At 43.3% G+C, this 22,173-nt stretch overlaps 1 protein-coding gene across 1 annotated transcript in view; it reads right to left on the bottom strand.

Annotated features, from left to right (window-relative positions):
• LOC124712344 (hemicentin-2-like) overlaps nucleotides 1–22,173 on the bottom strand; it is a 479,653-nt gene that overhangs the window by 439,179 nt on the left and 18,301 nt on the right. The gene's annotated exons all lie outside the window — the stretch shown is intronic.

Here is a 22,173-nt window from a genome sequence, read left to right as displayed (position 1 = left end):
GCTGTCTGGAAATTCATGCAGCTTGTTTCATATAGCATTTTGTTATATGACACTTAATCATCCGCGAAATGGCTGAGGTTATTATTAATATTGCCTGCAAAGTTATCAGTATGCTACCACAACACCCATGATCCCAATACGTAACCCTGTAGCATGCCCGAACTTAACCTCTACGTAAAGCACATAAAACAAACGTTCTGTGGTCGTGGTGGATGAAGGAAGAGGGTCTTACTTTATTCGCTTACATTTTCAGGGTCTTACATAGTTACAAGTTTCCTTCCCTCAACCCCAAACAACCACATCATGTGGGTACAGATGCGCACTGTACAGATGTTTGCCACCCCAGATTATACGGTTTCAGATGCGGTCGCCATTACGTCAGATTAATGCAACATTTGCAATGTCCGACAGGCTTGTGCGCTGACGTGCCGCAGCTGCTGACTAATAGGCAAGAGAAGGGTGGCCGAGAACCGCAACATTCGCCACGCCGCCCAGAAAGTCGAGACGCGAATGCGACGGCGCGGAGGAAGCAGCTTACCTTCAAGTCGCGCTAAGGGGCTTACCGAATTGCAGCAAAAGTTTCGCGGGTGGACATTAAAAGTTCAAGAATAAAGAAGGGAGATAAAAGGCGCTCCGAAGCGCCCTGAGGAGACAGCTTCCAGGGCCTGGGCCGCGCTCGTAGGCGTCGTTAAAGATTGCAGACTTAGCCGAGTCTCCCCTGAATAAATTAATAGGAGCGGCACTGTCTTCGCGGTGGTGTGTATGGCGTAACAATATTCAGGAAGAGTAACCATTTTCTAAAATAATATTCTACGTAAGTCTTTTAAACGGTAAGTTAATTGAATATTGCAAAGAAGTTTTGGTTTTTCTGCTGACGGTGCCATGAGCTATTGAGGCGCAAACACCTGTGTCTCATGAGATATGTGTGATTACATATGGTGGTATTTGGACAGAAATGACAAGTTCCCATCCAACCAGCAGATTATCATTGGGTCGTTGGATGTGCGAAGCGTGCAAAGTATTAGAAGAAAGTGATATATCATTCCCGTTTGCAGGTCAAATGGCTCTGAGCACTATGGGACTTAACACCAGAGGTCATGAGTACCCTACACTTAGAACTACTTAAACCTAACTAACCTAAGAACATCACACATATCCATGCCCGAGGCAGGATTCTAGCAGCAGCGCGGTTCCGGACTGAAGCGCCTAGAACCACTCGGCCACATCGGCCGGCCCCGTTCGCAGGAGACCCTACTTCACTGAAGTCAGACTTTGGTAAAACTTTTTGTTGTTGTTGTGACATCAGTCTTCTGGCTGGTTTCATGAGGCCCTCAAGACTTTCTCTCCTGTGGCAACCTCTTCAGCATTTGCATCCTATATCCTCAACTATTTGTCGGCTACATTCCAAGCTCTGTCTTCCCCTACAGACTCTACCCTCTACGAACTCTCATGTGCTTTGAAGTTATTCCTTAATCTCTTAGCGATTGTCCGCTTGTAGGTCACAGATTTTCCAATGACTATTTACAGACTTTGGTGAGGGCAAGGCAAACATTACATCCAGCCCATGCAAAGAAGGAGCAATTTATAAATCTCGACAGTTAAATTCAGGTCACGAATTCTGACTGCCGGCGAAATTATAAACCGAATGACACCAGTCACAAGCACACTACTTGTATGCTAAGCATTTATACAATCTTTATATGTAAAACTCATTCAGTAAAACAGTTACGCGCGATATTCCGAAGCTATCAATGCCATGGAGAAGGACTGGACTATAGGCAGTGATGTCTGAATAATTATGTTATAAGCATAAATTACCTTTATTAAAATGTAGTTGAGTACCTGACATTCCACAGAATTGTATTTTATCCACTTCTATCAATCCATATCCTCCTTCTTCCGGGCCGGCCGCTGTGGCCGAGTGGTTCTAGGCGCTTCAGTCCAGAACCGCGCGCCTGCTACTGTCGCAGGTTCGAATCCTGCCTCGGGCATGGATGTGTGTGATGTCCTTAGGTTAGTTAGGTTTAAGTAGTTCTAAGTTCTAGGGGACTGATGACCTCAGGTGATAAGTCCCATAGTGCTCAGAGCCATTTGATCCTCTTTCTTCCTGCTTTCTCCGTCTCCTCTTCCCCCACCCCCCATCGTCCGTCTCCTTCTTCCACTTCTGAGTGCCCGCTCCTCCCCCCCCCCCCCCCTCCTCTGACAACATGCTCCTCCAGCTCCGTCTGTTTCCTTCTCGTCTGTCTCCGTGTTCACCGCCTACTCTTTCCTCCTCCACCTATCTGACCCTTTACAAGGTCTATCTCCCCCTCTTTCTCTATCCCCTTCCTCCCCCTCCGCCATATCTGTGTCTATCTCCTCCATTCCCAACTGTATCGGTCGATATTTTCTTCCCACCACTCTCTCTCCACGTTATCAGCCCAGCCCAATCCAGTAGGAGGTAGCTGTTTCTTACCCTCACAGTATTTATTTCCACATAGCAAATAATATGCATACCAAGCGGTTGAAATCGATCCAGCGCCTTAGGAGGAGGTTTTTATTCGCGACTTTGGTGGCATTCGCACATGTCAGACATTTTTCACATATATTAGACATATTTCACCGATATCTCTAGCGAATTCCACGCCACAGTTTTATTTCCACGCAGCTCAATGTTTATGACGTCATATCTCCTGAGCTATGTTTGTACAATCATATAACATTGCAGGTACATTAATCGGCATATGTGAATACTATCTGTATGATGAACTGGGAATAGAGTTACTAGCAAAGAAGTCATAAATTTAAACGTCATGAATGATGTGGCAGGTTTTCACGACTCTCAGTGATTATTGCTGGCCGCTGTGGCCGAACGGTTCTAGGCACTTCAGTCCAGATCCGCGTGCCTGCTACTGTCGCAGGTTCGAATCCTGCCTCGGGCATGAATGTGTGTGATGTCCTTAGGTTAGTTAGGTTTAAGTAGTTCTAAGTCTAGGGGACTAATGAGATCAGATGTTAAGTCCCATAGAGCTAAGAGCCATTCGGTGTTTATTATGTTGTATCTTCTGAGCTATCCGTCATACTGTAATGTAATTTTGCCGGTACATTCAGTAGTATGTTTGAATATTGTCTGCAAAGTGTGTCGCGAATATAATTAGTAGTAAAGACGTAAAGATTAAAGACATGCCTGATGTGGTAGTTTCACTGCAAGAATACTGTAAACGTAGTAAGCGATAAACTTTTTTCGTTCAACATTTTATGGAGACTGTCAGCGAGAAAAGGTTTGAAAGTACGTGTAACGTTTTTTCCAGGTAATTAAGTGTTCTCATTTTCAAATACTGGATTAATGAAGTCTGGGAATTTACCCCTAGTGGGCTACATTCCTCTTTCATCCGCACCCCCTCCCCTTAATATGTAGGTGGTTCTTACCCCACAGCGATTAATTGGTATGTGTTCGGTTGGAATCGGCCCATTGGTTTAGGAGAAGACGTGGAACGTTCAGTACATACACACATACAGCACTGTGGGGCTTATAACTTCCTAGGGGAGGCGGGGGAAATGCATGTGGCAGGTGGAAGGTGTAGAGCTGTAGTGGGCAGGTGGAAATGGAAGAGGGAGCGGTAGGGATGGAAGTACATTCTTTTTTTATCATATGTGTGGATGCCAAAATTGCGGTGGTTGTTAAGAAAAAGGGTTTTCATTCAAATTTTGTTCGTGGGCCAGTCGGTTGCAGAGGTAGATGTTTATTTCCGTGTCTTTGCTTTGACGTCACGTGGAGAGGGTAACAATAGAGCTAAAAAAGTCGTCGCCGCAGCTATAAAGGCGTGATAAGGGTAAGCCAGGGCTGTGTTTATATCGTGGAAGCACACTGCCTGTGTTACACATTGCAAGACGAAAAAAATAAGTTCGCACCACGAAGGAGTTATACAAATTCGACAAAACCAAATATTCATACGCTTACCGCCTAAATATGTACCACTGTAAACTTTGACGGCCGATGGTTGAATGTGTGGCGCTGCAGCACAGTTTCACCGTGCAGCTGGCAACGATAGTAAACAGTGGACATGTCGATAGCAGGCCATTTAATCATTGTTAATTTTGTTCCGTGTGCTCGATCGGATAGAACTATGGCTCGCAGAAATGTTCAAATGTGTGTGAAATCTTATGGGACTTAACTGCTAAGTTCATGAGTCCCTAAGCTTACACACTACTTAACCTAAATTATCCTAAGGACAAACACACACACCCGTGCCCGAGGGAGGACTCGAAACTCTGCCGGGACCAGTCGCACAGTCCATGACTGCAGCGCCCTAGACCGCTCGGCTAATTCCGCGCGGTCGATTCGCAGACAGGTGTGTGAATAATACAAGCAGATTCAGCTTTTGAGAGGACGTGTAGCTGTGCTCAAAGGAGCCGTGTAGAGTGATGCGCGAGTCTTTCGAAATTTCACTGGGGCCGTTGTCACTATTCTTCAATATTGGTCTGAATGAGTGAAACATCGCCCGACGCAGAGTCAAGAAGGGCCGACTTGGAGAAGCGACAGAACGTAAGGAACGAGCACTGACCACAGATGCACCCATAGCCCCGGATTCGTCATTATCATCGAATTGACGTGCAACTGCTGCTTTATTGAACACAAGGACCATTAGTAGGTGCCTCACAGAACAGGGGCTGAGCTCACGGCGCCCCGTTAGCACTGGCGTCGGGCACATCTGGCCTGGAATCTCAGTGGCTTGACTTAGAATTGACTTCTCTTCGAACTGAGCCCCGATGATCGTCGAGGGGTGTCTGAACACGCCCCGGACAGTGATGCAATAGCAACCTAACTGTTGCCCATAACGCCCGACAACCAGGACTGATGGTCTGGGTACCATTTCATTTCAGAGCAGGACCGCTTTGGTTGTCTTCCGTGACACCCTTACAGCACAGCGGCATGTCAACGATGTTCTACGCCCCGTTTTGTTGCTCTTCATGGCAAGCTATCCTGGGCTCACATTTCAGCATTTCAGCAAGATGTGCCACTAAACGGCAGTGCGGGACGATGTCAAATGTCTTCCTGGATTCTAGGAATACGGCATCTACCTGAGCGCCGTTGTCTGCAGAGCTATGGATCTCATGGGCACTGAGTTTCGCAAGGTCTCTGTTTGCGGAATCCATATCGATTTTCAAAGAGGAGATTCTCGTCCCCCAAAAAAGTCATAATCCTTGAGCATAAAACAAGTTCCATAATTCTACAACAGATTGAAATCAACGATAGAGGTCCATAATTATGTGCCGGCCGGAGTGGCCGAGCGGTTCTAGGCGCTACAGTCCGGAACCGCGCGACCGCTACGGTCGCAGGTTCGAATCCTGCCTCGGGCATGGATGTGTGTGATGTCCTTAGGTTTAGTTAGGTTTAAGTAGTTCTAAGTTCTAGGGGACTGATAACCTCAGAAGTTAAGTCCCATAGTGCTCATAGCCATTTGATCCATAATTATATGCAATTGTCCTACTGCCCTTATTGAAAACTTGAATGACATGCTCCTATTTCCAGTCGATAAGTAAACTTCGTTGCTCCAGCAAACTACGATATACTGCTTTATAATATCTGTAGAATTTTACAGGTACCTCATAGCATCCTGAGGACCTTCCGCTATTAAGCGATTATAGTTCCCTTTTGTTTCGCAATTGGTTACCTCAGTATCTGCCATTTCGACGTTCGATTGAAAGGAGGGACCGTATTAAGATATTTCACGGTGAAAAGATTTCGGAAGACCGAATTCAGTATATTGGCTTTCTCTTTGTATCTTCCGTTTCAGTGCCTGTATGCTCAGTGAGTGGCCGAGTAGATGATTCCGAATTTCTTACAGATTTTACGTAAGACCACAAGCTCTTATAATTTAGTCAGATCGGTTGACAATATGTTACTTTCAATGTCGTTGCACCCTTCTCTCACTGCTCTCCTTACGCTCATTTTCGCTTCGCCAGCTTTTATTTGTCAGTTGGGTTTTCAATCCTCTTGAATTTGCGATGAAGCCCTCTTTGTTTGCACGGCTATTAAACCACGATAGGTTTTTCCCATCCCTTAAGACCTTTCTCGGAACATGCTTGTCTAGGATATCTTGAAAGATTATTTGAAATTTCTTCCATTTGCGCCCCATATGTTTGTCCTCAGCACTACTTAGTGTTGCCTACTCAGATACTCTGCAATTTGTATCCCCTCACTCTTGCTAAGCGAAACTATTTTACTACCACTCTTAACAGTCCTTGTAACAACCATAGTCATAGTACCTATGACAGCCTTATGGTCGCTGATACCTTGCTCTGTGTTAACTGATGCGGTAAGTTCAGTTGCTTTTCAGTGTCTTCAACACTTCGTGAACTGAAATAATTTCCACAGTGCCTAACAAGTCTGTTTCTACTGACAGTCCTGCATTGTGGATTAGCGGCTAACATAGTGGAAAGAATGGATCAAATTTCATTTTTGTTGAATAATACACTCATATTACATTGAAATTGTATCCGTTTTTTTTCCTAAGAGACATGTCTGATGTGGCAATTTCACTGCATGAACACTGTAAATGTAGTAAGTGATAAACCTTTTTTCTTCATCATTTTGTCCCAGCCGTTCCATTATATATTCATACATCAAGAGTCGGCAGAAACATCTGCAGCACGAGAAGAAGTCCGATGTTATTGTCGTCATGGTAACAGAAGCACTTCCCTGGAAAGTAAGAAAGCGAGACAGTCGCGGAAAGACAAACAGCGAAGGTTTACTTTATCATCCTGTCCCCTCTTTTTCTCGATGTTTTCCACATCATTTAATCGCCGATTCTGCAGAGAACCACATTTCTTATCTGTCCAAGTAATTTTAAACACCCATGTATAGGACCACATATCAAACGCTCCTTTTCCGGCTATCCGACAGTCATTATTTACTTGCATACAATGCTGTTCTGTGAACCTACATTATCAGGAATATCTTCCTCAAAATAAGGACCGTGTTTGACACTAATAACTTTCTTTTAATGAGGAATGAACTGATAATCTATGCTAATGTGCTTCTTACATCCTCCTTGATTCATCCGTCACCCATATTTTGCATCAAAAGTAACAGAATTCCTTCACACCGTGTACTTGTGTAGAAGGATTTTAAATATCACTACGTTCTTTATTGACAGCCGCTGATCTTTCACATATTACACTATAAAAATGGCTATGAGCACTATGGGACTTAACTCCTAAAGTCATCAGTCCCCTAGAACTTAGAACTAATTAAACCTAACTAACCTAAAGACATCACACACCTCCATGCCCGAGGCAGGATTCGAACCTGCGACCGTAGCGGTCGCCCGGTTCCAGATTGTAGCGCCTAGATCCGCTCGGCCACCCCGGCCGGCGTTACACTATGGTTACTATACATTTGGTCTTCACGAATTCATTATCTTACACCCTTACTCCGTTCACAAATTCACCACGCGTTACCTCCATGTGTTAATATTTGTTTCGTATAAAACGTGTTCCATTCACCTATATAGCTATTTTCTCTGGGGCTACGAAACGTATCTTTACAGCGCTTGCATTTATCTTAAGAACTTTCCAAGTATTCGGACAGGGCATCGGTAATGCAGTACTTCGAGCTATACCATGGCAGAGACAGCGTCTTCGTAAATTACCATAGACCTATGTGTTATGTCCTAGCCAGTAATGCCAACCGAGCCCGCTGCCAAAAGGTTGGCAGCATCGAAGTCCGAACGCCGTCCGTATAAGCAGCGCCAGCGATACAGGAAATCGCCGCAAGTCTGCGCGCGCCACCGCTGGCTTCTGGCTTCTTAAGCGCTGGAGTCGCGAGCGCTAAGACAGTTCTGTATTCGCCGCTCTGTTGTATACTCGCCACCGAATTGTGTACTTGTTAGTCAGTTGTGTGTTCATCGCAGTAGAGTTGTTGTTTGTCGTCAGCTGACGCTGACCTAGCCGCTCCGACTCGAACTAGACAGATCTCTGTAGACACGGAGTTCCCTATTGTGTTTCTGTATCTTTATCAATAAAGATAAGTACCGACTTTTATTTAATCAGAGTGTTTGGTTTTTCATCTTTCTGTTTACTGTTCCAGCGGACCGGTCGGCCTGCTATTAAAAGTGTGGCGGTGACTTCGTAAGCCATTTCTACAGCCAAGTGATTGTCGCTACGAACACCGCCACAAAACTATGGTTCTTTACAGAATCGTAATCCCAGGCATAAAAGGGCTTCACAAATGAGTTAATGTGTTAAATGTTTGACATTAAGCATCTAAGCGAGAAAAAATTTGAAGAAGTTCCTTGGAAGTCGCTAACACTGGGTGAAACTTGGGTAATTTGCACTCCATATTAAGCAAAACCTAGTTTTCCACGCATCTCAAAGCTTTGACGTCATATCTCCTGAACTATGTGTCTTACAATGACATATCTTTACAGGTATTTGGAAAGTAAGGTACGATCAGTCGCGTGATGTAAGCCACAGTGCCTCTAGTGTGCCCGTAGATCGCGTCACGTTGCTCTTTTCAGGACTAAGTGCCCAGTGAGCACGTAAATATGCGTAGAAAATAGTGTCTCCCACTAAGCATCAGTGCCTGTGAGAAATTTCGTCTGATTTCGTACAGCGCACGAAACGTGACTGTCATGCATTACCTTCTTCATGACAGTTCCTGGCCACTCTCTGCATGGCGCACCTGCAGCGTCGTCAATGGAAAGTCTCTGCTCACAGGAACCGCGCGCTGCGAAGACTACATTTTAGTACAGACAAAAAGATGGATAGAGATTTGGAAGAAAGAACAGGCGGCTGCCTTCTATGACGAGGATATAGGAATGTTAGTACAATGCCTACGACAAATGTCTCAACAAAGGCCCGACTATGTAGAGAAGTAGCCGGATGATGTAGCTAACTGGTGCAAATAAAACTTTTTTTATTTTCATTGTGGTTTGCGAATAGCTCTCGTGCTTTCAGAGGTGTATGTGGCCACCGTCTGCAAATTGTACTGTGAACAGAATCGGTAGTAAGGTAATAAATTAAAACGTCATATTGGATGCTGAAGTGTTACTGCATGATCAAGAAAAAGATACACTACTGGTCATAACTAGAACTGACATGTGATTACATTTTCACGCAATTTGGTTGCATAGATCCTGAGAAATCAATACCCAGAACAACCACCTTTGGCCGTAATAACGGCCTCGATACGCCTGGGCATCGAGTCAAACTGAGCTTGGATGCCGTGTACAGGTACAGCTGCCCATGCAGCTTCAACACGATACCACAGTTCATCAAGAGTAGTGACTGGCGCATTGTGACGAGGCAGTTGTTCGGCCACCATTGACCAGACGTTTTCAGTTGGTGAGAGATATGGAGAATGTGCTAGCCAGGGCAGCAGTCGAACATTTTCTGTATCCAGAAAGGCCCGTACAGGACCTGCAACATGCGGTCGTGCATTATCCTGCTGAAATGTAGAGTTTCGCAGGGATCGAATGACGGGTAGAGCCACGGGTCGTAACACATCTGAAATGTAACGTCCACTGTTCAAAGTGTCTTCAATGTGAACAAGAGGTGACCGAGACGTGTAACCAATGACACCGCATACTATCACGCCGGGTGATACGCCAGTATGGCGATGACGAATACACGCTTCCAATGTACGTTCACCGCGATGTTGCCAAACACGGATGCGACCATCATGATGTTGTAAACAGAACCTGCATTCATCCGAAAAAATGACGTTTTGCCATTCGTGCACCCAGGTTCGTCGTTGAGTACACCATCGCAGGCGCTCCTGTCTGTGATGCAACGTCAAGGATAACCGCAGCCATGGTCTCCGAGCTGATAGTCCATGCTGCTGCAAACGTCGTCGAAATGTTCGTGCATATGGTTATTGTTTTGCAAACGTCCCCATCTGTTGACTCAGGGATCGAGACGTGGCTGCACGATCCGTTACAGCTATGCGGATAAGATGCCTGTCATCTCGACTGCTAGTGATACGAGGCCGTTGGGACCCAGCATGGCGTTCCGTATTACCCTCCTGAACCTACTGATACCATATTCTGCTAACAGTCGTTGGATCTCGACCAACGCGAGCAGCAATGTCGCGATATGATAAACCGCAATCGCAATAGGCTACAATCCGACCTTCATCGAAGTCGGAAACGTGATGGTACGCATTTCTTCTCCTTGCATGAGGCATCACAACAACGTTTCACCGGGCAACGCCGGTCGACTCATGTGAGTACGTTTTAGGTGTCGCCACCGGCGCCAACCTTGTGTGAATGCTCTGAAAAGGTAATCATTTGCATATCACAGCATCTTCTTCCTGTCGGTTAAATTTCACGTCTATAGCACGTCATCTTCGTGGTGTAGCAATTTTAATGGCCAGGAGTGAATACACAAGAAGGTATCATAAATTCATCTTTATTATTTCTAATCATTTGCCTCCTTTTTAAAGATGTTTTCTCTACATTCCCACAACTGTTCTTATCCCAACGACTACGGTTATTCTAAATATTGTCGTTATCTGAAACTTTACAAGTGCGAAAGCTTCGCACAAGTACCCTTGTATAAAAATAATTAATACCCGACTTTGCAGAGAAGCAGCATCCAAAGTAGTCACGCCAGACCTAAACTCGTATAAGCAACAGAACTGTCGCCAGTAGATAGGCGGATAGTTCGTTCTCATACAGCCCCGAAAATGTCAAGCGCCGACGGTGAAAGTTGCTGATAGTTTTAGACCTTCCCTATAAGTTGACCCTTCAATCTTCGACGTGACACGTTTATCTCAACCTTGAAAAACATGGCTAAGACCTTGGCTGAGAAATCGGTATTTTGGTTCTTGAGGAACGTTCTGCTTAGAAAAGCACCGCGTCATCGATCTGGAAATGCTTCCGACGCAAATGAAAGAGGAAGAAGTGACTGAGAGCCAAGTCAGAAGAATCAGGCAATCTAGGCCACAGATGGCAAAAATGTTTCTCCGGCACAAAGAGGGCCTAGGAGGCCCAGTTTTAATACACTTTGACGCTGTACATTACAAAGTATGTGGCCCATTTTCTAGTTCAAAACTCAGTTATATTACATTCACCTCCCCCTTACCCTGTCCCCGATTTGCGTAAGCGATGCCATATCGTAAACTTTAACTTTGAAATCACATTGCCTTATTAATGGGTGGTATTCATTGTCCAGGGCATTTTTGAGGGCAGAAACCGGATAGCATAATCTTGTATGAACACCTAGGTACAATTTAAAAAGAGTTGACAGGCTTCCAAAGTGTTGGAGAAGTTTTTGACTGGCCAAAGAGGTAGCTACAAGCAGTACTCTTTTCCGGGAAAATGCTTTGAGACTTGCCGCAACTTTGGGTTTGGAATACGTGTGTTTAGTTCTGTCAACAGCTGTAAAGCGGGAGTGCTTGTTAGTGAATGCTGTGCCAGATTTACAGCGCTACTGAACGCCTACAGGTGACTTGTGGGGGCAGAAAGTGGTATACAGAATTAGAAGACGCGCACTGAAGAAGCTGTGGAAGGAAGGACGAGAGAAAAAGGCTCTGAGCGGAAATGAAGATGGGAGGGTGCGTGATGGAAAGGATTTTGCACTGGATATGTGTGAATCGTGATGATGGTGGAAATTTGACTTCCGTCAGCAATTGGCCCAGCAGAGTCTACACGATGGTACGTCCTACGTGCGGAAGATGGCTGCCAGTCTCACAATTGTCGCGCAGGCAGAACAGCAGCAGAAGAGATTAAATTAGCTGTAGCACACAGCGACAGCATTTGACCAAGTGTTAATAATTTAGAGGTGCAGATAATTCTTAGCTTTGGAATTTCTCTCAATGTTGTTTCGAGTTTCTTTCAATGAGGCACCTACTGTTTCTACTGATCTCTGGGAGACGGCGCTTGACCAATTAGCTTATCAGTTACCTCCGAATGGTAAGGCTAATGGAAATACTATAAACGCCAAACTCCTGAGGTATGCTGCTGAGAAAGATTACCTCGGCACTCCTTTTATGTTAAAAGAAATGCAGATATTAACTCCAATGAAGAACAATAAACCTGAAAGCCAAGAGGAACTGCGAACAGAAAAAACTAAACTACTTAGACCTGCTACAAAACAGGGTATATTCAATCTTATGAACACCAGAATTGGAAATTCCCTACATCTGGTGCAAAGCCAAAGTAGTAGCACTTCTAAATACGGGGAAAGAGAAAGCAGGCTCAAACAAACCTTTCGTCCATTTTCACTTCTCTGACATATGTATGAGGTACTAGAGAGCTATCATGCTTAGTCCAGGAAGAGGGTGCGTTTCTGGATGAGGTATCGAATATATTGCTTCCCCCTACTTATACCTCCCGAGGAGATCACGAATGTAAGATTAGAGCGCGCACGGAGGCTTTCAGACAGTCGCTCTTCCCGCGAACCATACGCGACTGGAACAGGAAAGGGAGGTAATGACAGTGGCACGCCACACACCGTTGGGTAGCTTGCGGACTATAAATGTAGATGTAGATGTAGATCTTTCTGTGGACAAATCGTTAATTTGATCTAACATATCGAGAATGTTTATGGAATAGGTCAAGTTAGAGATACGGCTTTCGCTGATCACACAACTGCCTGACACGCCTCCTCCATTTTGGATGAAAAAAGGAGATTTTAAGACACTGCAAAACAAAAAGATTCGGTAGAGAGTTCTCCTTCAGGGGAGTGTACTCTTCATGCAGTTGTGTAACATGTACACAAATGACCAACCACTTACCTTTGTAACTAAAGCATTATTTATTTATACAATATTACAGTGCCTGTGTGGTTAAGAAGAATGATGAGCTGTTCTATCGGACAGGCATGAATGTCCGAAGGAACATTACATCGCTCTTCTTAACAATACAGGCTCTGCAATATCGTATATCGCGCCTATAGCAGGCAACAACTTCCGATTAAAATGTTATCCTCTGAATGGGAATTACATCATGATGCGTGCACGGGTACAGGTTGTGACGCAGGATTGACGACATAGGTAAGTTTGGGTCTGGCCTTGAACCGTGTACGAATAGCCGAAGCGGTTCCCGGATCTGTAGCTCAGCGTGTTCAGTCAGAGGGTTATCTACCCTCTGTAATAAAAAACTGAGTGAACGGATCAACTCTGAATCAGAACGAGTGTCGTGAGACGTCCGCCCCGAATAAATGCAACGAACAGTAAAAAAAAAAAAAAAAAAAAAAAAAAAATATCAAAAACAAAACAAAGAGGTTAAGACGACCTCTCGTGTAAAGCGGGAAATCTGGTTTCTCTTCCTGGTCGGGAACAAATTTTTATTGTCTCCATTCTATTTACAACTGATGGATGGCCATATTAGCAGCTGCCAATACATTTCAGGCATTTGTTTATGCAAATGATATAACAATTGCTAACCGAGGCAGAATATTTGATGGCGTTGATATAACGCTGGTAAGAGCTTTCGAAGACATGGCCAAGTTCTGTGATGGTAACCATCTGAAGCCAGAGCCTAGAAAGACACGGGTTTGTTCATTTCACCTTACAGGGAAGCTAAAGGACAAACGAACCTCACTTGGACAGCAGAACGACTATTCCACTACGACACTCACAAATATCAAGGAGTCGAAACAGACTATTCCCTTACATTCGACAGAATAAAGTTCGAAGTGCCTGCAAGGAACAACATCATCCGTGAACTTACAGGAACCGCCTAGTGCTCTCAACCAAAATCGAACATCGGACCTGGCATTATGTATCCCCGCAGCAGAAAGTTCTGCACGAGCCTGGCAAAATTCTATGAATGTCAAACGGTTGGTACAGCTTTGAACGAGATTGGGGACATTTTGACCGTCTGTTTACTACCAGCAAACCATATCAAATTATGATTATAGCACCACCGGCACGAAATAAGCTCAGGAAGTGGAGAAGAACAAACTGGAAAGTGACTACAGACCTCCTCTATTTGGACAAGAGCCTCAACGGCCAAGACGCAGACCAAGAACGAGCATCTCTCAGAAAACTACTGCAATCCCTTCATCTCCCTTAACTCACCGAGTGGAACATTAGCGTCTTTCTGTGTTCGAAGCCCACTGAACAAAAGCCAAAATGGAACTATGCTGTGCTCATCATAAGAATAAACCTGATAAACTTTACCCCATGTATTCTTCCGCGTTTGCTCGAATCTCACTGAATTTCGTTTCATGTGGAACGGAAGCGAAGCTGTTTCCATTACAGTCAAGTACGATCATAAGGATATGTTTTATGCTGTGTTATAGTTGGAGTCGAATTTAGGCTCGTTCTACGCAACCACATCACGCATTCTCTGACAGCTAGTGAGTGTTAAGCAGTGTTCTCAGGGCTCTGATTTAAATTTCATTCCCAATGCAAGCATCAAGAGCGATCGTAGTGAGTTAGTGAATTTTTATTACATTACTTGTAAATGGTTGATAGTGACGTTAAGCGCCAAATTCTACACGAGAAAGGGAGAGACCTAATTGCAGGATACACACACCAAGCGCAAAGCCAAGGGTATGCGACTGTCGCTTGGAACCAGCATTAACGCAACCTCAGTCCGCTTCTCGACCTGCAAAACCGCCATCCTCCGTGGCTCGGACTATACACGCACACAGAGCAATAATAAGGGACAACACCTTTACCAGCGCGTCTAACTTGCTCTTGCCAGCCACCTGGTCCTACTAATCTGCAGTGATGTGAGCTGTTGCAGTTCAGACGTAAAAAGGGACGAGCAGAGAAACAATATACCTTCGAATGTAATTTTTAAAGAGAATGAAATAATATTCGGCAGAACTCCAGCACTACGGGACGCATCTTAGACGACCTGACGTAAAGCATAAAATGCTCTCGTTGCCACCTAACATAGTACTCTATAATTATAAATAAACATGATGAAAATCCCTAGCCTGAACACGGAGTAATTTTTTTGAGCGACCTAGGTGTGATGCAAAAGCAAACTACAGGGATTTCACGGTATTGTTGAACAATGAATCCATTGAAGGTATTGTGATTCTTCAGTTTCTCCTGGCGTATTTGTTACTCGAACAGTCCACGGGTATACTGCCGGTTCATAGTATCCAAGGGGCACAATATTTCGGCGATCAGACATGTCGCCATCGTCAGGTACGTTGACGAACTGGGAAGTGTGAAAGATGACTTCGGTTTGAGGAAGGCCGGCATATACCAAATTCCCTGTGTCTGTGGGAAGACATATCGGACAGACAGTACGCACCGTCGAAGATCGTTGCCGAGAACTTCAAAGGCACACTCGACTGAAATATCCAAATAAATCGGCAGTAGCAGAGCACTGTTTGTCCGAGAAACACGAGATCGGTTATGAGCGTACCAAGATCCTGGCTCAAACCTCTAAATATTGGGACAGCGTTATAAGGGAGGCTATAGAAATTCGCACCAGGGAAGATCTTATCAACCGAGATTGCGGCTACAACCTCAGCAAGGCTTGGGAGCCGGCATTGAATGTAATTAAGAAGACTCTCAGCAAGAAGTACGAACTGGCGACCAGGGCGGACGTAGGAAGCACATCGACGCTACGACAGATTCCGACGCCCACTTGTTCGCGACCGCCGGCGCGCGGGCGCGGACGGCGAAGAGAGCGGCCCGCGAGGGGAGGGGATTTAAATCGGCCGCCCGCCCTCAGGAGTTCCATTCGTCAGCGCACCTGAGGATGGCGACATGTCTGATCGCCGAAATATTCTGCCCGTTGGACACTATGTACCGGCAGTGTACCCGTGGACTGTTCGAGCATTGAAGCTATTAATTGCAGTCAGTCGTCTGGTGATCTGTTAGTTACTCCCTTATCCGAATACGAGAAATACGTTTCATTTCTGGGACTGTCATCTGCTACGTTAATAAAACGTCGATCAACAACAGAATCTGCGAAGCTACTCAGGCGGCGTATTTTCTCCTCTTCTTGTATGACGTGCGGCTCTATATCACGCCTGCGTTCGGCAGTGTCATGTGGAAAAGCTGCGTGCGCTTGTTCCAATACGTGTGGCAGCTAAATAGTCTTGTTATCTCTCGCAATAACTCCCTTAACTTGGCTCCTGATGAGTTCTGTTGGGTTCATATTGCAATGGCTCAGTGGCAAATTTAAAAATGCAAAAATTTTATGATGCGCTCGATGCTGCGAAAATAATTTTTTTCCCACGTTTCTACGACACTTATCGCTATGGTTCGTGTGAGACTCCATCTGTGGTATAACACATTGGACACATTCTAAACAAAGAGTATTTGGTTTTTCATTTTTGTCCTAAAATTAAATTATTACATTTTCTTAATTTAATCAACCTTTATTAACAATCTTTCATAAAATATTGATAATCAAACATTTAAATTTGCAATGAAAACTGGAATTTTGCGTGAAATATGTAATTAGGAACATCAAGACGCACGTTATTCATAAAAACGATGATGAATTTTACAATTACGAAATGCTGGTATTTCAAATTGAACGAAAATAAAAACGGATAACCAAGGCGAGACCTCACCCAGCGATCCATGAGCTGCGTCAGATTATCCATCTACTACGCTACCGATTCCGCCATACATCTAATGTGTATCTGTAACTTTACTCTGTCAAATACTGTTAATACATTAGAATATCTTAAAGTTTTATTTCACGTAACTTACTAATAAGGTATCTAATACGTAAGTAGAACCAATAGCGTAGCACTACCAGTGTACGTGTGCCACTGCTTCTGACAAATCATCACGTTGGTGTTTGTCTGCATACGTTTATACTTATGATAAACAGAGTATAGCAGCAGGCTCACGTCTGCCTTATGTGACGTAGAAGACACTGAACAGAGCTTCAGCAGTGGTGGTTCCATTTGCCTGTATGGTGACCTACTAATAAAATAGTAGTCAAGGTCGCCGAATTCTGAGCGCTGCTCTCAATGTGAGGAGCATGACCTAGTTTTTTTATTGTTTTGTCTGTATTTCATAATTTTTGATGATGATGAGGTCCCATACTGCGAGGAGCGTAGAGGGACGATGCGGGAAACCCGTAATGGGGATGAATGATGATGGTGAAGACGACATAACAACACCCAGTCATCTCTAGGGAGGGAAAAATCCCTGACGCCGCCGGGAATCGAACCCGGGACACCGTGCGTGAGAAGCGAGAACACTACCTTAAGGCCACGAGCTGCGGACTTCATAAGTTCTAGATGAACGTATTAATTCTTGTATTTTCGTTAATACTGCTTTCGTTTTTATTTTATTCAATTTTCTCTGTCATGGATACCTTGTGCGTAACTAAACTCTACATGTTATAAACGTTCTACCAGTATCGTAATAATCCCACGTCCTGAACACATAAAATAGATAAATAAATATTCATCTTTTGAATCTGCAGCTCTCTTGCTTTCTTTCCACATTTGCAGTTAAATTATAGGGTACGGGTTCCCCCTTTCTTGCAAATATGAATTCACATGCCACACTTGTCAATCATTACACACAGGAAGAATTTTCAGAAACTTCAGAAAAAGAGACTCAGAACACTTCAAAGCCCTAAAACGTAACAGCACGTATAGTACGTTTGCTGACGATCTAACAGCCCATAACCACCACCCAAACAGATTCATAAATACTGAAAAGCAGCCACGGCCTATACCGCAAACTGACAATAGAAGAGAACTTCCACACACAGAAGGCAATGGCAGGAGGCAAACACGTTTTAAATGAAAACACTACGCTCTGTAAAGGCACATTATTTGACACATTAAAGGTACTTTACAGAAACAGCTAAGGCACACACACATACACGCACAAAAAGAGAGAGAAACGTAAACAAAATTCAAATTCGGCGCTAAACTCTCTCGGGAACAAATGAACGCCGGCGGGGTTAGGAAACACAGCATAGTGCTCACTGCATCTCGCGAAGCAAAAAGTCATTTATAAAGAAATAAATTACATTAATATGTGTGTGCAATGTCCACGGAACCCAAAAGAAGAAGGATCAGTCACAAGAAAACATGAATAGTAACAAATACACACGCAAAAAAATTTGATACGCAAAAATTCACGTTTTTGAAAAATCAAGGGATGTGTTAAATCGCTGATGAAATTTACATTTACATCGTTTGGTTTGCAGATAACAAGCTATCAATGGAGGACACTACAGAGTTGATCCTGCAAAACCCCGTAATGTCAAATCACGGTAAGAAGCAAAAATAACAAAAAGTTTCTTTAGGCCTTAGTTGTAAAGTCAATTGTAACCTAAAATATTTTCACTTTTCACAGTTTTTCAATAGATAAAAAAACGCACTGATAATGGCACAAGGGTGCTGAAACATGTTTCGGTAAAAAGATAAGCCAGTGTATTTGCAAAAAGGCGGAACCCACATCCTATAAATAAAGTTAGAACATAAAGTAGCAACTTATACGAGAATACTTCAAAGAGTAAGTTACACATGTCATGCGACGCTAACACCATTGCACAAAAAAAGTAGCAATTAGAAGGGAGTACATGTTCTGGTTCTCCTGCAGACAAATCTCTGCTGCAGTATATTGAATATGTGCATCACAGCGTATGAGTGAAATGGCGCTGCATCATAGACAACAATGTCCAGGAACTTAACTGCAACAGTCACAGATTTTTTATACGCGCACGTCCACACCATGGGTGATTGTTGGCTCCGTGACGACTTTGAAGAGTAGTGCAGTGCTCGATAAGAAGTTACTTATCATGCCATGGTATTGTGTAACTTACTTTTTGAAGTCCTCTCTTATAATTCATGAAAGATTTAGGGAACTAAGGGAAAGGTTGGAGGAGACGCGTGATACGTTAATGACCAGGGAGAAATGCGAGAAGAGGCATGTCCTGCACATGTAGCAAATTTTGGGGTAACAAACAGTTTAATAGATAGTTAAGCAGCTGTTGATACTGTAAAAAGGCCAGTGAAGAGAGAACTATACCTCTCACAGTAACTGCATCAATAGCAGAAGAGGTAGATGAAACTGATCAATAATCAGCTGTTTGTAAGGGCAAAAATTTTCAAGGTGAGTGCTTATAAGTGTAGTTGCTGTTCTCCTCCCCACCATTTATGGACTAGCAGGGATGCATGAATTTCTAAGGCAGACTTTCGCTTTGTTTTAGAACTAGAGTGGATGTCGTGTCGTGCAACATTAAAGTTAAGAACAAGGCTCAGAATTAAAAGTAATATCTATGATAAATGTATCTGATACCAAATATGGGCCATTTTTGGTAAACTTTTAGGTGGAGTAATACACGGACAATTTTTTGCTAAGAACTTCACAAAGAAATAGAAGAAATAATAGGTCATTTGTAGTTTTTCATTCGTTCTATGAAATGTCAATTAAACGGCTATTATGATATGCCCCGTTTCTGAGTTACAGTTAGAATAACAAGCCATGTATTATCACCCATAAAAGTTAAACTACATGGAAAGTCACCCGGGAGTTATGTGCAGTGACCTTCTGATGGGGACCCAGCACATTTTCGCCACAGTGGTTTAGCCTGGTGTTGGAAAGTCGTCTTTGTCTTCCATAACAGGAGTGTAAGACGTTGAGAAGCAGTTTAAATGCTGTCTTGTTCGCGTGGCTTCGGCTTTCACGTTTTTGTTTCTGATGGAACCAAAATAATTATTTTTTAGCAACTGACTTTTTACTTATCGATACGCTTGACTAACGTGTTACGGAAACTTGGGAAACTTTTCCACTTCATTTGGAGACGGTTGATTGTTCATGAAAGAAAGTGACAATCCATGACCAGACTAGTTCAGCAGGGTGTATAGAAGTAATAGGAGGGAATTTGTGGTTTTTCATACATCCTATGAGCTGATGATACTAAAAAAAAAAATCCTATGAGCTGTCGGTCGCAAACAGTTAGATTACCTTACGAATGAAGCGCGCCACGACATTGGTGTAATTTTCTACATTATTTATTATGCTACAAACCCGTTTTCGCTTGCTTACGCAGTCATCAGAAAGATAAATACAGTTGTGTGGCTGTGAAATATTGCAGGATCAAAGATTGCAAACTAGTGCGTTACAGAATATCGCATTTTGTTTCCAAAGACAACAGTTCTTAATGTTTGGTTCAAATGGCTCTGAGCACTATGCGACTTAACTTCTGAGGTCATCAGTCGCCTAGAACTTAGAACTAATTAAACCTAACTAACCTAAGGACATCACATACATCCATGCCCGAGGCAGGATTCGAACCTGCGACCGTGGCGGTCACGCGGTTCCAGACTGAAGCGCCTTTAACCGCACGGCCACACCAGCCGGCTTAATGTTTGGTTTCGGACAAAAAAGGAAAGGAGTTATTTCAGTTAAAATGTGTAAAATCATTGAAATAAGACAAAATACGTGACACGTAAAATAATGAACGATATAAAAATTATGACAACTGTTCTGAGAAGAAAATAATTTGAGCAAGGAACTTTGGCGACACGTTCCAAGGGAATGGCAGAGAAAATAAACTTGTCTTTAGCGGGACAATATTACAAGCAGGTAAGATATGAAAATGAGATTAAACGAGTGAGTGAAACATTTGTGATTACACTAAGTAAGATTTTTTAATGGAAAAAATGCTACTATAATAAGTGGCGTAAAGGAAGAAATGGGCTTGTGAATGTAAGGGGTAATTTACAGCGAGGTCTGACTGGTATTATGAGTGGTATCAGCAGTTAGAAATGGCGACTAAGAGAACTGTATCTGATCATTCAGTATTAAGCTTGGGAAACTAACATACGTTTATTAATTTCCATTACTTCAAGGTAGTTCATCTTCTTCCCTTTATGTATATGATGCAGGACTTCATGCTGCATCTTGTAACTCTGGCCTCCTTTAAGCAGGTGGTCGGCGAATGTAGAGTCTACTTGATAAATTTTCAACTTCTATTGTGTTGCTATAAACAGGTGTATATTGCCCTGGCACACTGACCTATATAGAATTTCCCACAATTACAAGTGATTTTGTATTTTCCCCTTTTTTCCAATGCTGGAGTGCTGTCTTTAGCATTGGGCAAAAAATGACCAACAGAGCTGTGAACATAAAATTGTGTTTTAAAGCTAATGTATTTAAGCTTTCTGGCCTCATTCAGGTAGAAATTTCCTCAATATGGGATCGTGCAACAATTATTGAGGTACTGAGGTGATGAACAGAGTACCTGTACGTACGCACAAGAGAAATGATCTTAAGTGTTTCAAATCTGAGGTGCGAGTTTTCGAACAATTCCCACTGTTAACAGAGCCATTGTTAACCATCAAAATGTGGTCTATGCTAGACACTTATTACAAGCAACGTGTTGTTATTGAACTCTTTGTTGCCAGAAAAAATAATCACGTCGAATTTGTCTCAAAGTTTGTGTGTAGCGTATGGTAATGAACACTTGACGGAAGTACTGATAGGCGATTTTTAATGAGAGTGAAAGGGCCAGAAAACTGCAGAATCTGAGCTCTATGATCTGTCAAGTTCGGAACGTTCTATCAAAACCACTGTTCGAAACAGTGAAGCGCACGGATGTCATTATTCGTTCGGGCCACCACATAGTAATTTGACCGTTGGCTCTAGGGCTCAAATGAAATGATCGTATGGTATTGTTGGCCGGGAGGCCCGTCCGGGGAAGTCGGCCGCCGTGTTGCAAGTCTTATTTCACATGACGTCACATTGGGCGACTTCCGCGTCGTTGGTGATGAGATGATGATGAGGACAACACAACACCCAGTCCATGGGCGAAGAAAATAACCAACCCGGCCAATAATCGAACCCGGGCCCGCTGCATGGAAGGCAAGCACGTTACCACTCAGTTTATTTTATTTTATTTTTTTAACCTAATGTGTAGTTTTTTCTGTTTTTTAGAACTACAAAAAAACCTAAGTGCCACCGCCACTTTTCATCCTATAACAAAAAAATGTCTGGTCCACTTCAGGCGTTGGCTCCTGACTAAACCTACTCCAGAGAGCTACCTATATACCAGGGGAAATAGGGAAATCGAGGTTAGGGCTATCCTTACAAAGAAAACAAAATCTTCCTTTTTCTGAATTTTATTTTTATTTTTATTGTTTTTATATTTATTTTTATTTTTTTCTCTTTTCCTTTCTTTTTTTTTCTTTTCTGTTGTGTAATTGATCAGAGGCCTTCTGCGCCCCGCTGGTAATATGTTGAGTCACGTCTTCTCGAAATTGATGTGTTCCGTTAAATTGTTCAGAAAT

This window comes from Schistocerca piceifrons, chromosome 8, assembly GCF_021461385.2.
Source record: "Schistocerca piceifrons isolate TAMUIC-IGC-003096 chromosome 8, iqSchPice1.1, whole genome shotgun sequence".
Taxonomy (NCBI): domain Eukaryota; kingdom Metazoa; phylum Arthropoda; class Insecta; order Orthoptera; family Acrididae; genus Schistocerca; species Schistocerca piceifrons.
Note: the sequence above shows the minus strand (reverse complement) of the source record. Positions and strands in the feature narration are given on the sequence as shown.